Source organism: Pinus tabuliformis, chromosome 7, assembly GCF_031772625.1.
Source record: "Pinus tabuliformis cultivar Carrire ecotype Pingquan chromosome 7, CPIR1, whole genome shotgun sequence".
NCBI lineage: Eukaryota > Viridiplantae > Streptophyta > Pinopsida > Pinales > Pinaceae > Pinus > Pinus tabuliformis.
This window is the reverse complement of record NC_142293.1, coordinates 571,256,550-571,266,266: the sequence shown is the minus strand read 5'-3', so window position 1 is coordinate 571,266,266 and position 9,717 is coordinate 571,256,550.

Sequence of the window (9,717 nt, the reverse complement as noted above, 5' to 3'; positions counted from 1 at the left end):
GAAACTCAAGATACAGATGAGAAGGTGGCTAGATATGTGAATGGTCTTAGGATGGACATTCAGGACGACATAAGTATATTGTCTCCTAAAACAGTAGAAGAAGCTTATCAGGTGGCACTGAAAGCTGAAGAAAAGCATGTGAGGAAATAGTCTGCCAGAGGGAGAGGTACTTTCTGAGGAAGGGGAAGTCAAGGTGGTAGGGAAGATCTACAACACCTAAAGATGGAGCTACCAGCACCTCAACCCAGCATGCACCCACAAGAGGTGATGCAAGAGGCAGAGGGAGTTTTTCTAGAGGAAGAAGAGGCAGAGGAAGAGGAAGCGAAATAAGATGTTACAAATGAACTGGGACACAGAGCTTTTGAGTGCCCAGAGAATGCAGGAACAAGCCAAAGGAATGCAATTGTTGCTCTAGTTGAGGGAGAAGCACCAGCATCAACAGTAGTGGTAGAAGAAGAAAATATACCAAAGAGAGGAGAATCTTTGGTAATCAATAAAGTCTTTCTCAAGCCAGCAAAAGGAGATAGTTGAACCATCACAAAGAAAGACCTTGTTCAGAACAGTGTGTAAGGTTCAAGGGAAATGTTGTTAGATGATCATTGATAGTGGCAGCACTGATAATTTTGTCTCTACAGAAGTGGTGGAGAAATTGAAGTTGAAGATGATGAAACATCCAACACCTTATAAGGTGTCATGGTTACAAAAGGGACATCAACTGTTAGTGAATTAAAAGTGTGAAGTGGAGTTTCAGTTGGGCAAGTATAAAGATAAAATTGTATGTGATGTGATGCCAATGGACGTGTGTCACATATTGCTTGGAATACCTTGGCAATATGACAAAGGAGCTATGCATGATGGGAAAAGAAACACCTACAAGTTTAGAAAGGATGGTGTCAATCATACATTGTTGCCTCTGCAAGAAGAAGATGTGTTAGGAAAGAAGACTGATCCAAAAACGCTGTTACTAGGAGGAAGGGAATACTTGAAGTAAATTGAAGAGAATGAGGTAAATTTTGCTATAATTTGTAAGCCCAAGGTAATAATGGCTTTTACTACAGTTTCTTATTTACCCATTGAAATTCAAGAAATGTTGGAGAACTATTGTGATATTATTGTTGATGATTTTCCTAATGAGTTACCACCCATTAGAAGAATTAGCCATCATATAGATTTGATTCCTAGAGCAAGTCTACCTAACAAAGAAGCTTATAGAATGACTCCTATAGAAAATGAAGAGGTTAGGAAGCAGGTGCAAGAATTGCTTGACAAAGGGCTGATCAGAGAAAGCTTGAGTCCTTGTGCAGTACCAACAGTGTTGAGTCCAAAGAAAGATGGAGGCTGGAGAATGTGTACAGATTCAAGAGCCATCAATAAAATCACAATCAGGTACAAATTTCCTTTACCTAGAATTGAAGATTTAATGGATTGCTTGAGTGGAGCAAAGTATTTTTCAAAACTAGATCTTAAAAGTGGGTATCATCAGATAAGGATAAGAGAAGGGGATGAGTGGAAAACTGCCTTTAAGACAAATGAGGGATTGTATGAGCAGAGAGTAATGCCTTTTGGGTTGTCAAATGCACCAAGTACATTTATGAGACTCATGAATGAAGTTCTTAAAGAGTTTATTGGTAAATTTGTAATAGTATATCTGGACGATATATTAGTTTACAGTAGGTCTAAGGAGGAGCACATAAGACATCTGAATTATGTCTTACAAAGGCTACAACAAAAGAAATTATTGTTGAATTTGAGGAAGTGTTCATTCATGAAAGAAGAGCTAGTGTACTTGGGATTTGTTATTTCTACTAAAGGGCTAAAGATGGATCCAAAGAAGATCAAGGCAATCATGGAGTGGTCTTCACTTAAAAGTGTTTTTGAGGTAAGAAGTTTTCATGGTCTTGCTAGCTTTTATAGAAAATTCATCAAGAATTTTAGTAAGATCAATGCACCTATTATTGAGACCATAAAGAAGGACAAACAACCATTTAGATGGACTACTGAAGCAGAAAATAATTTTCAGCTGTTAAAGAAGAAAATCACTAAAAATCCTATTTTGGTTCTACCTGATTTTAGTAAGCCTCTCCAAGTGAAGTGTGATGCCAACGGAGAAGCAATTGGAGGTGTATTAAGTCAGGAAGATAGACCTATAGCTTATTTTAGTGAAAAGCTAAATGATTCAAAGAAGAAGTATTCTTCTTATGATAAGGAGTTCTATGCAGTTGTACAGTCATTGAAGAAATGGAGTCATTATCTAATGTCAAAGGAGTTCATACTTTATTCAGATAACCATACAGTATTGTATATTATGCAACATCCAAAGCTTAGCCAGAAACATGCTAAATGGGTAGAGTATCTTCAAGGTTTCCATTTTGTTTTGAAACATATAAGTTGCCAATCAAATAAAGTTGCAGATGCCTTAAGTAGGAGAAATATATTACTGCAAGAGAGTCAAATTCAAGTGGTAGGATTTTATTTTCTTAAAGAATTATATGAGACAGATTCAGATTTTAAAGAGGCATTTGAAACTTGTAAGAATCCTATTTTGATGGATAGGAGTAAGTGGCTGGATTATTTCTTACAAGATGGACTGTTGTTTAAGAGAAATCAGTTGTGCATACCAAACTATTCTATGAGGGAGAACTTAATTAGAGAAAAACATAAAGGAGGACTTGCAGGACATTTTGGCATAAAGAAGACTTTTGAACAATTGAACAGATTTTATGTCTGGCCAAAAATGAGATCTGATGTGGAAAAGTATGTGAGAACTTGTAAAGTCTGTCAATATGGAAAGGGAAGAAGCCAAAACATAGGTTTGTATGTTCCATTACCAACTCCAGATAGGCCTTGGGATATGGTAAGTATGGATTTTGTTTTGGGCTTACCAAAGACTCAAAGAGGTAATGATTCAATTTTTGTTGTAGTGGACAGATTTTCAAAAATGGCACACTTCATTCCATGTTATAAAACTAGTGATGCTTCTCACATTGCTAATTTGTCTTTTAAGGAGGTTGTAAGATTGCATGGGTTGCCTAAGAGTATTGTCTCATACAGGGATTCCAAATTTGTTGGACATTTCTGGAGGACATTATGGAAGAAGTTGGGAACTAAACTAAGTTTCAGTTCTACCTATCATCCACAAACTGATGGACAGACTGAAGTTGTGAACAGGAGTTTGGGAAATATTTTAAGGAATCTTACTGCAGAATATCCAAAGCAATGGGATCAAGTGTTGGCACAAGCTGAATATGCGTATAATGACTCACCTAACAGGAGTACAGGATAGAGTCCATTCCATATTGTTTATAGAATGCATCCAAGAGGAGTATCTGAATTGAGAAACTTAGGAAAAGAAGAGATGAGAAGTGTAGATGGTGAAGATTTTTCTTCAGATATGCAAGCGATACATGAACAAGTGAAACAACAGTTGCAGGATAGAAACATCAAGTACAAGACTAAAGCAGACATGAGAAGAAGAGAGGTGAACTTTGAAGTTGGAGATTTGGTATTGACACACCTTAGAAAAGAAAGTTTTCCAAAGAGGGAGTATAACAATTGAAGTTCAAGAAAATTTGACCATGAAGAGTATTAAGAAAGTTTTCTGCAACTGCCTATGAGATTTACTTACCCCCTAATGTTGGAATATCACCAATTTTTAATGTTGCAGACTTTTACAAGTATGAAGGTGAAACTGTAGATGATACAGCACAAGATCAAGAGACACAAGAGATTGACTGGGTAAAACAGTTACCCATAGCAAAGGAATTGTAGCTAGAAAGAATTTTGGACAAAAAGGTGTTTAAGAAAACAAGGGGACAAGAGTACTTCCAGTATTTGTTAAAATGGAAGGATCTAAGAACCGCTGAAGCTACTTGGGTTACAGAAAACATGCTACAGAAACTGGGCAGTTCTATAGATGAGCTCATGGACAGGAGCCCATGAAGAATTTTTTCCTCAAGAGTTTGATGCAGGAGCATGCGACTTGGAGGAAAATCTTCAAACTTATTCCAAAAATCCAAAAAAATCTACAGGCAAAGGAGTGGGGTCCTTTAGCCATCAATTTCCATGCTTTTCTAGTTTAAGATAAGGATAGAATTAAGAATAAAATCATGTTGTAATAATCGCTTATGGATAAGCAATAATAAGCCTTATGGATAATTGCTTTAATCGCTTTACTGTAATTGGCATGCTTTTGTAAGAGATAAAGACTGAGTAAGATTTATCTATTATGTTTTAAAAGGAAATAATGGGACGCTCTGAAGAGGTCGATCCTGGATGCATTGTGACTTTCGAAGAACTCTCTCTGTGCATTTGAATTGATAGTTCTCTGTTAACTGGTATTTGCATGTGTGTTTGGTGGCGATTCTTTTCTTTTGAACCTTGTTAATGGTGATTCGGCATTGTTTCCCTATTAATACTTGATTTAAGCTTGCTAATGTGTTTTTCCTTATATCAGCATGCCTGTTTTCCTTGTAAGCATTGTTGAGTTCCACAAGCAGAAATTCTATTTTACATAGGAAATTCGTGAAATTACTTAGCTGAACGAAGTGCCGGACCTGATATTTTATTGAATCTGGTTCATACCCATATCGGGTCCAAACCATTATCGCATTGCAGAACCACAAGTGGAGTGGAAGGGACCTTTGGAGCCACCGAAGTCTGAAACTCCGATAGCTTGGAACCGAAACGCTATAGAGCAGGGTGTATAAGGTGTCAGGTCCGCGAAGCTGATCGCATCGCTAGATCAGAGCAGGAGGAGCCTAGTATTGGGAGCATTGGAGTCGCGACTGCGATCTCCGATAACACTATGTGTTATCGCATCGGAGAAAGGAACGTTGGAAGGCCGATAGTAACCGTCGATAGTGTTATTTGGGTGTAACACATTTCTTTGGGAATCTTGCGCCGATAGTGTAATTCCTGAGAATTAACACTATAGTGGTGTTAAAGCGTGATAGTGTTGTTACGTTCCTTTGGAACAGAAGCCCGCCAACTGTGTGTTTTGCGTTTAAAATGCAGTTTCCTCATTTTAAAGCAATGCTAGTATATTATTATAATTCCTATGGAATTATAGTCTGGAAGGAGGGAAACAGGCCTATGATATGATTTGTGCCCGATAACAAGGGTTGGGGTGATTAGAGGGAAAAACTCATGAAGCAGTCAGGCTAATAATAGATGACTGATACACCTGTTGAAACAGAAGGAGAAATTTAGCCAGAGTTAGAAGAAATTATTTCAGGTTTCAGCCATTTGTCCATATCGCCTGCACCTAGGCCACCATAAATTGATTGATGAAGTTAAAAGACACATGTAACAGGGGTTGAAATGAAAGACCTTAGTGATATAAACTAGACAAACTATGGTTAGATAGAGTAAATATATCATAGAGCTAGTGAAAAGGTTCAAAATGGATCAGTGTAAAGTGACATTAGTACCTTTAACATAATATCAAATTCTACAATGATGATGGCTCGAGAGAGGTGGATGTCACACTATATCATTAGTTACTTGGAAGTTTAAACTATCTCATTACAACCAGGCCATATATTGCATATTTAGTCAGATGTTGACTCAGTTCCTGGCCAAGCCTCTTTAAAGTCATTAGAAAGCAACTAACGGGGTGCTTTGGTAACGTAGGGGAACTACTGATTATGGTATTTCATATATTGATGCTTTTGATGTTGAGTTGATATACTACTCTGATTCATATTGGGTTGGGAATCTTGATGACAAAATATCAACTTTAGCGTATACATTCAACATTGGATCTAAGATTGTGGCATGGAGCAGGAAGAAACAACCAACTATTTCTTTATCATCAACTAAATATGAATATAAAATGTTGTGTTGTGCTACATGGGAAGAAACTTGGTTGCGGAAAATTCTCAAATATGTTGGAGAAAAATAGAAAATGCCTACAACAATCAATTGTGACAATCAAAGATCCATTAAATTGGTCAACAATCTTGTGTACATGGAAATGTCAAAACATATTGATACTCAATATCATTTTGCCCTGAAAAGATGCACTCTAAATAAGTTACTTTATTTTTTTGTAATAATAGTGATAAAGTCGTTGACTTCTTCACAGTGCCTCTTGGAAAGGAAAAATATGAGTCATTTAGAACTCTGTTACGTGTGGTAGAAAATATATTTCTCCATTAAGGAGGAGACTTAGAATTAATGGATAAATGTAGTATTTTCTATATTATTTCATTATCAACTATTTGTTATGTTACGTTAAGATTGCGGTGTCTTATTTAGATTCTAGATTCTAGCTGTTAGGAAGTTGGTCAAACTTCTCAACCAATTGCATTGTTATATGTATGAATGTTTTTGTTACATTGTTATATACGTAATAATGTTTTTGTTGAATGAATCATGTTTGGAGAGCAAGCAGTATCAGGTTGAGCTAACCTCACCAAAGCTATGCATTTCTTCCATATTTTGTCCTTCTTTAATTCCATTTGGAGTAAATTCTAGACATGATTGTTTTTCAAATAATTTATATTAAGAAAAATACAATATTGTTGTGAAGGAACGATTCGCAGGTCGTGCCACTGCACAAAGCAATGGTCAAGGTTGACCATGCTTTATGGATCCAATATCAACTTTTATGAGATTGAGGAGATTTTTCCCTGGGTTGTTTGTAACGACTTCTCTAGACATTGTTAAATGCATTTTTTTTAATTTGATATAATGGGTGTTTTCAATGTTTCGTAAAAGCCTTGAAATGAAGAAAACATTATTAAATGCAAAATATGACGTAATGGGTTTTTTCAAGGTCTCTTAAAAGTATATGTGATTTTAAATGGGAAATAAATTTATTAAAAAATTTGTATTGGATTTTGATTTTTTAATATTTTTCTTCATTTCTTTATTATAATGTTTTTCCATCACCTTTCATAGAATATGATATATTTGATGGGAAATATTATCTTTTATGAAAATTACACGGAGTATTGGAATGTTTCAGCTTATTAGAGTTTATTAGTTTGAATTTTTATCATTTATTTTTATTGTATTTATTTATATTTTAAAGTGGCTAAATGAGTGCCTCCTCAAAATTATATTTTTATATTAGTTTTTTTCTTAATTTACACATTAGTGAATACAATTTGATATATTTCTCATTAAGGGGATGACGTGTTAGAATAAAGAAAGTAGAGTAAATTTGATATATTTTTTTAATAAATTATTTTTAAATAATTACTTGTATGATATTACAATTAGGAAAAATATATTTAAAAAAGATTATAAGATAGTTTTTAGTTTACATATACAGAATATTCACTTGAAATAAAAGATTGAATATATTTTATTTGTTTCAATTTTTTTAATTGTCATTTAAATCTGACAAAATTATATCCCAAAATATTAGAACTTTATAGAAAATTATAACTTATGTAATATAGATAATTACTTGTATCATGTTAGAATTGGGAAAAGAATATTTCAAAAAGATTGTAAAGTAGTTTTTAGTTTAGATATACACTCTACTCACTTAAATTAAATTATTTTGAATATATTTTATTATTTTAATATTTTTACTTATTATTTAAACCTAACACAATTATACCGCGAAATTTTAAAACTTTACGAAAATTTATTATCATTATGTAATATATTATTAAATAATAGTAATTTTAATATGCCTAAAATATAGTAAAGAGTTTAAAATTATAAATATATTATTAAAATTTAAATAAAATTTATATTATTAAATTAATTAATTATTTAAAAAAATAAATTAATTGATTATTTAAAAAAAATCTATAAATATATATATTCCATATTTACCTTTATTATAAAGTTAAGGATTATATGATGATAAAAGGAAATTTTAGATCATATATATAAAAGTTATAAGCAAAATTACAAAATGGTGATAGAGATGAACAACGTGTAACTTATATATATATATATATATTAAAATTCGATATTTATTTATTTTATAAAATAGATAAATGATTTTATTTTATGAATTTTTGATTGAAAATAAAAGTGGCACTATTAAAACACTTCATAAGATAAATCACTGTTTCAAATCCTTTGGAAGTGCTGATTTCTTAAAAGAAAAGCATAAATAATTTTTTAGATTGAAATAATTGGCCCTTGAATTACAAAATTAAATTAAAAAAAGGAATACATATCCAGGACGAAGAAAAGTTATCACTCATAAATTCATCTACATGTTTTAAATATAAGTAACATGTTAAACACAAAATCCAATGTTATTATAATGCAAACAAAGATAATGGTTGCTCGAACATGGTTGGATGACCGATCTCGAGATAAGAACAATTTTGACTATCAAGGGATTGGAAAAGCCCATGAACGAACGGGTTGTCAAGGATCTTAAAAGGTTACATGAAATAGGCCAAAAACATTATTAACAAAAACACTCAAGAAATTCAAGTTTGTAAGCACCCCAAGTAATTTAATACTTTGGGGAAAAGTTCAATAATTGTAGTAATGTTATAAAGGGAAACTTCGTTAGACATTTGGACACTGAATGTATTCCAATTAAGTTTAGATTGATTTTAATTTTAATCGATATAATTCATATATGTAAAGTATCTTTTTCATGGTATACATTTTAGTATAGATTTTTGTATAATTAAATAAATTATTTTTAGTATATGATTATATAGGTAAAAGAATTTCTACACTAAAATTTTAAAAATAATAAAAGAAAAAAAGAAATATCCAAAAGTAGTTTATCGAGATATGTTGGCATAAGTCATTTAAGAAGATTCCATTACAAATGCATATGAAATAGTGAAACTATAAAATTAAATAAGTAAAAAAATGCTTATCTTATAATACATCTCACATTACCAATATAAAAAAATCTCATAAAAATAATTAAATTATAACTTTATCTTAAATTATTATTATTATTAATCATCTAAACAAATTAATATATGAGTTAGACATATATACACTCTAATAAAACATGTAGCAAGATTCTGAACCATGGAGATTAGCCTCACTTTACCATGGAGATTATTAATATGTAAATAGATTTTATTCTTATGCCATAGGCTAATACCATGACGTGCTACTACCACATGTCAAAAAAACTGTAAATCATATTCATATGCCATTTTTTTTTAATCAATCAATTTAATTAAAAACGAAGAAAGGGCATAGCTATTTTTAAGAACCTTTGATTTGTGACTACTACTAAGAATATCCTAGAATATTTAGTGGAGGTTAAAACCCTACCAACAACTTAACAAGTTCCTACCATTGAAATAATTTGCATATAGACCTTGCTAGCATAATACATTAAAGCATACTATTAAATATTTAAACCAATATTAAATATAAAACAATGAAGATTAAAAACTAGCAATTGCATAACATAGGGAAGAAGAGCATAGATGAAAAAAGATGTGATATTTTATGTGATTTACATAAATTACGACCTCTAACAATAAGTAATAATTTAATTTAACTTTACAACATGTTTACTTTGGCCTGTGAGCATGTTATATGATAGTTTAGTTGTTATAATATACCTTTTAGTATAAGCAAACTAAATTAAATTTATATTGAGAAATTTTAAATTATTGTAGTTTTGATATTCAATTTTGGTTCGTGGTTGGGTGTATGTTGATTTGCAAGTTTTGCAGAGATAGAATGGAAGACTTCAATGATTAGCTGGTTTATGGGTTATTTTTGTGTTTAGGGGTTTCTATATTCACTTTTAATTTG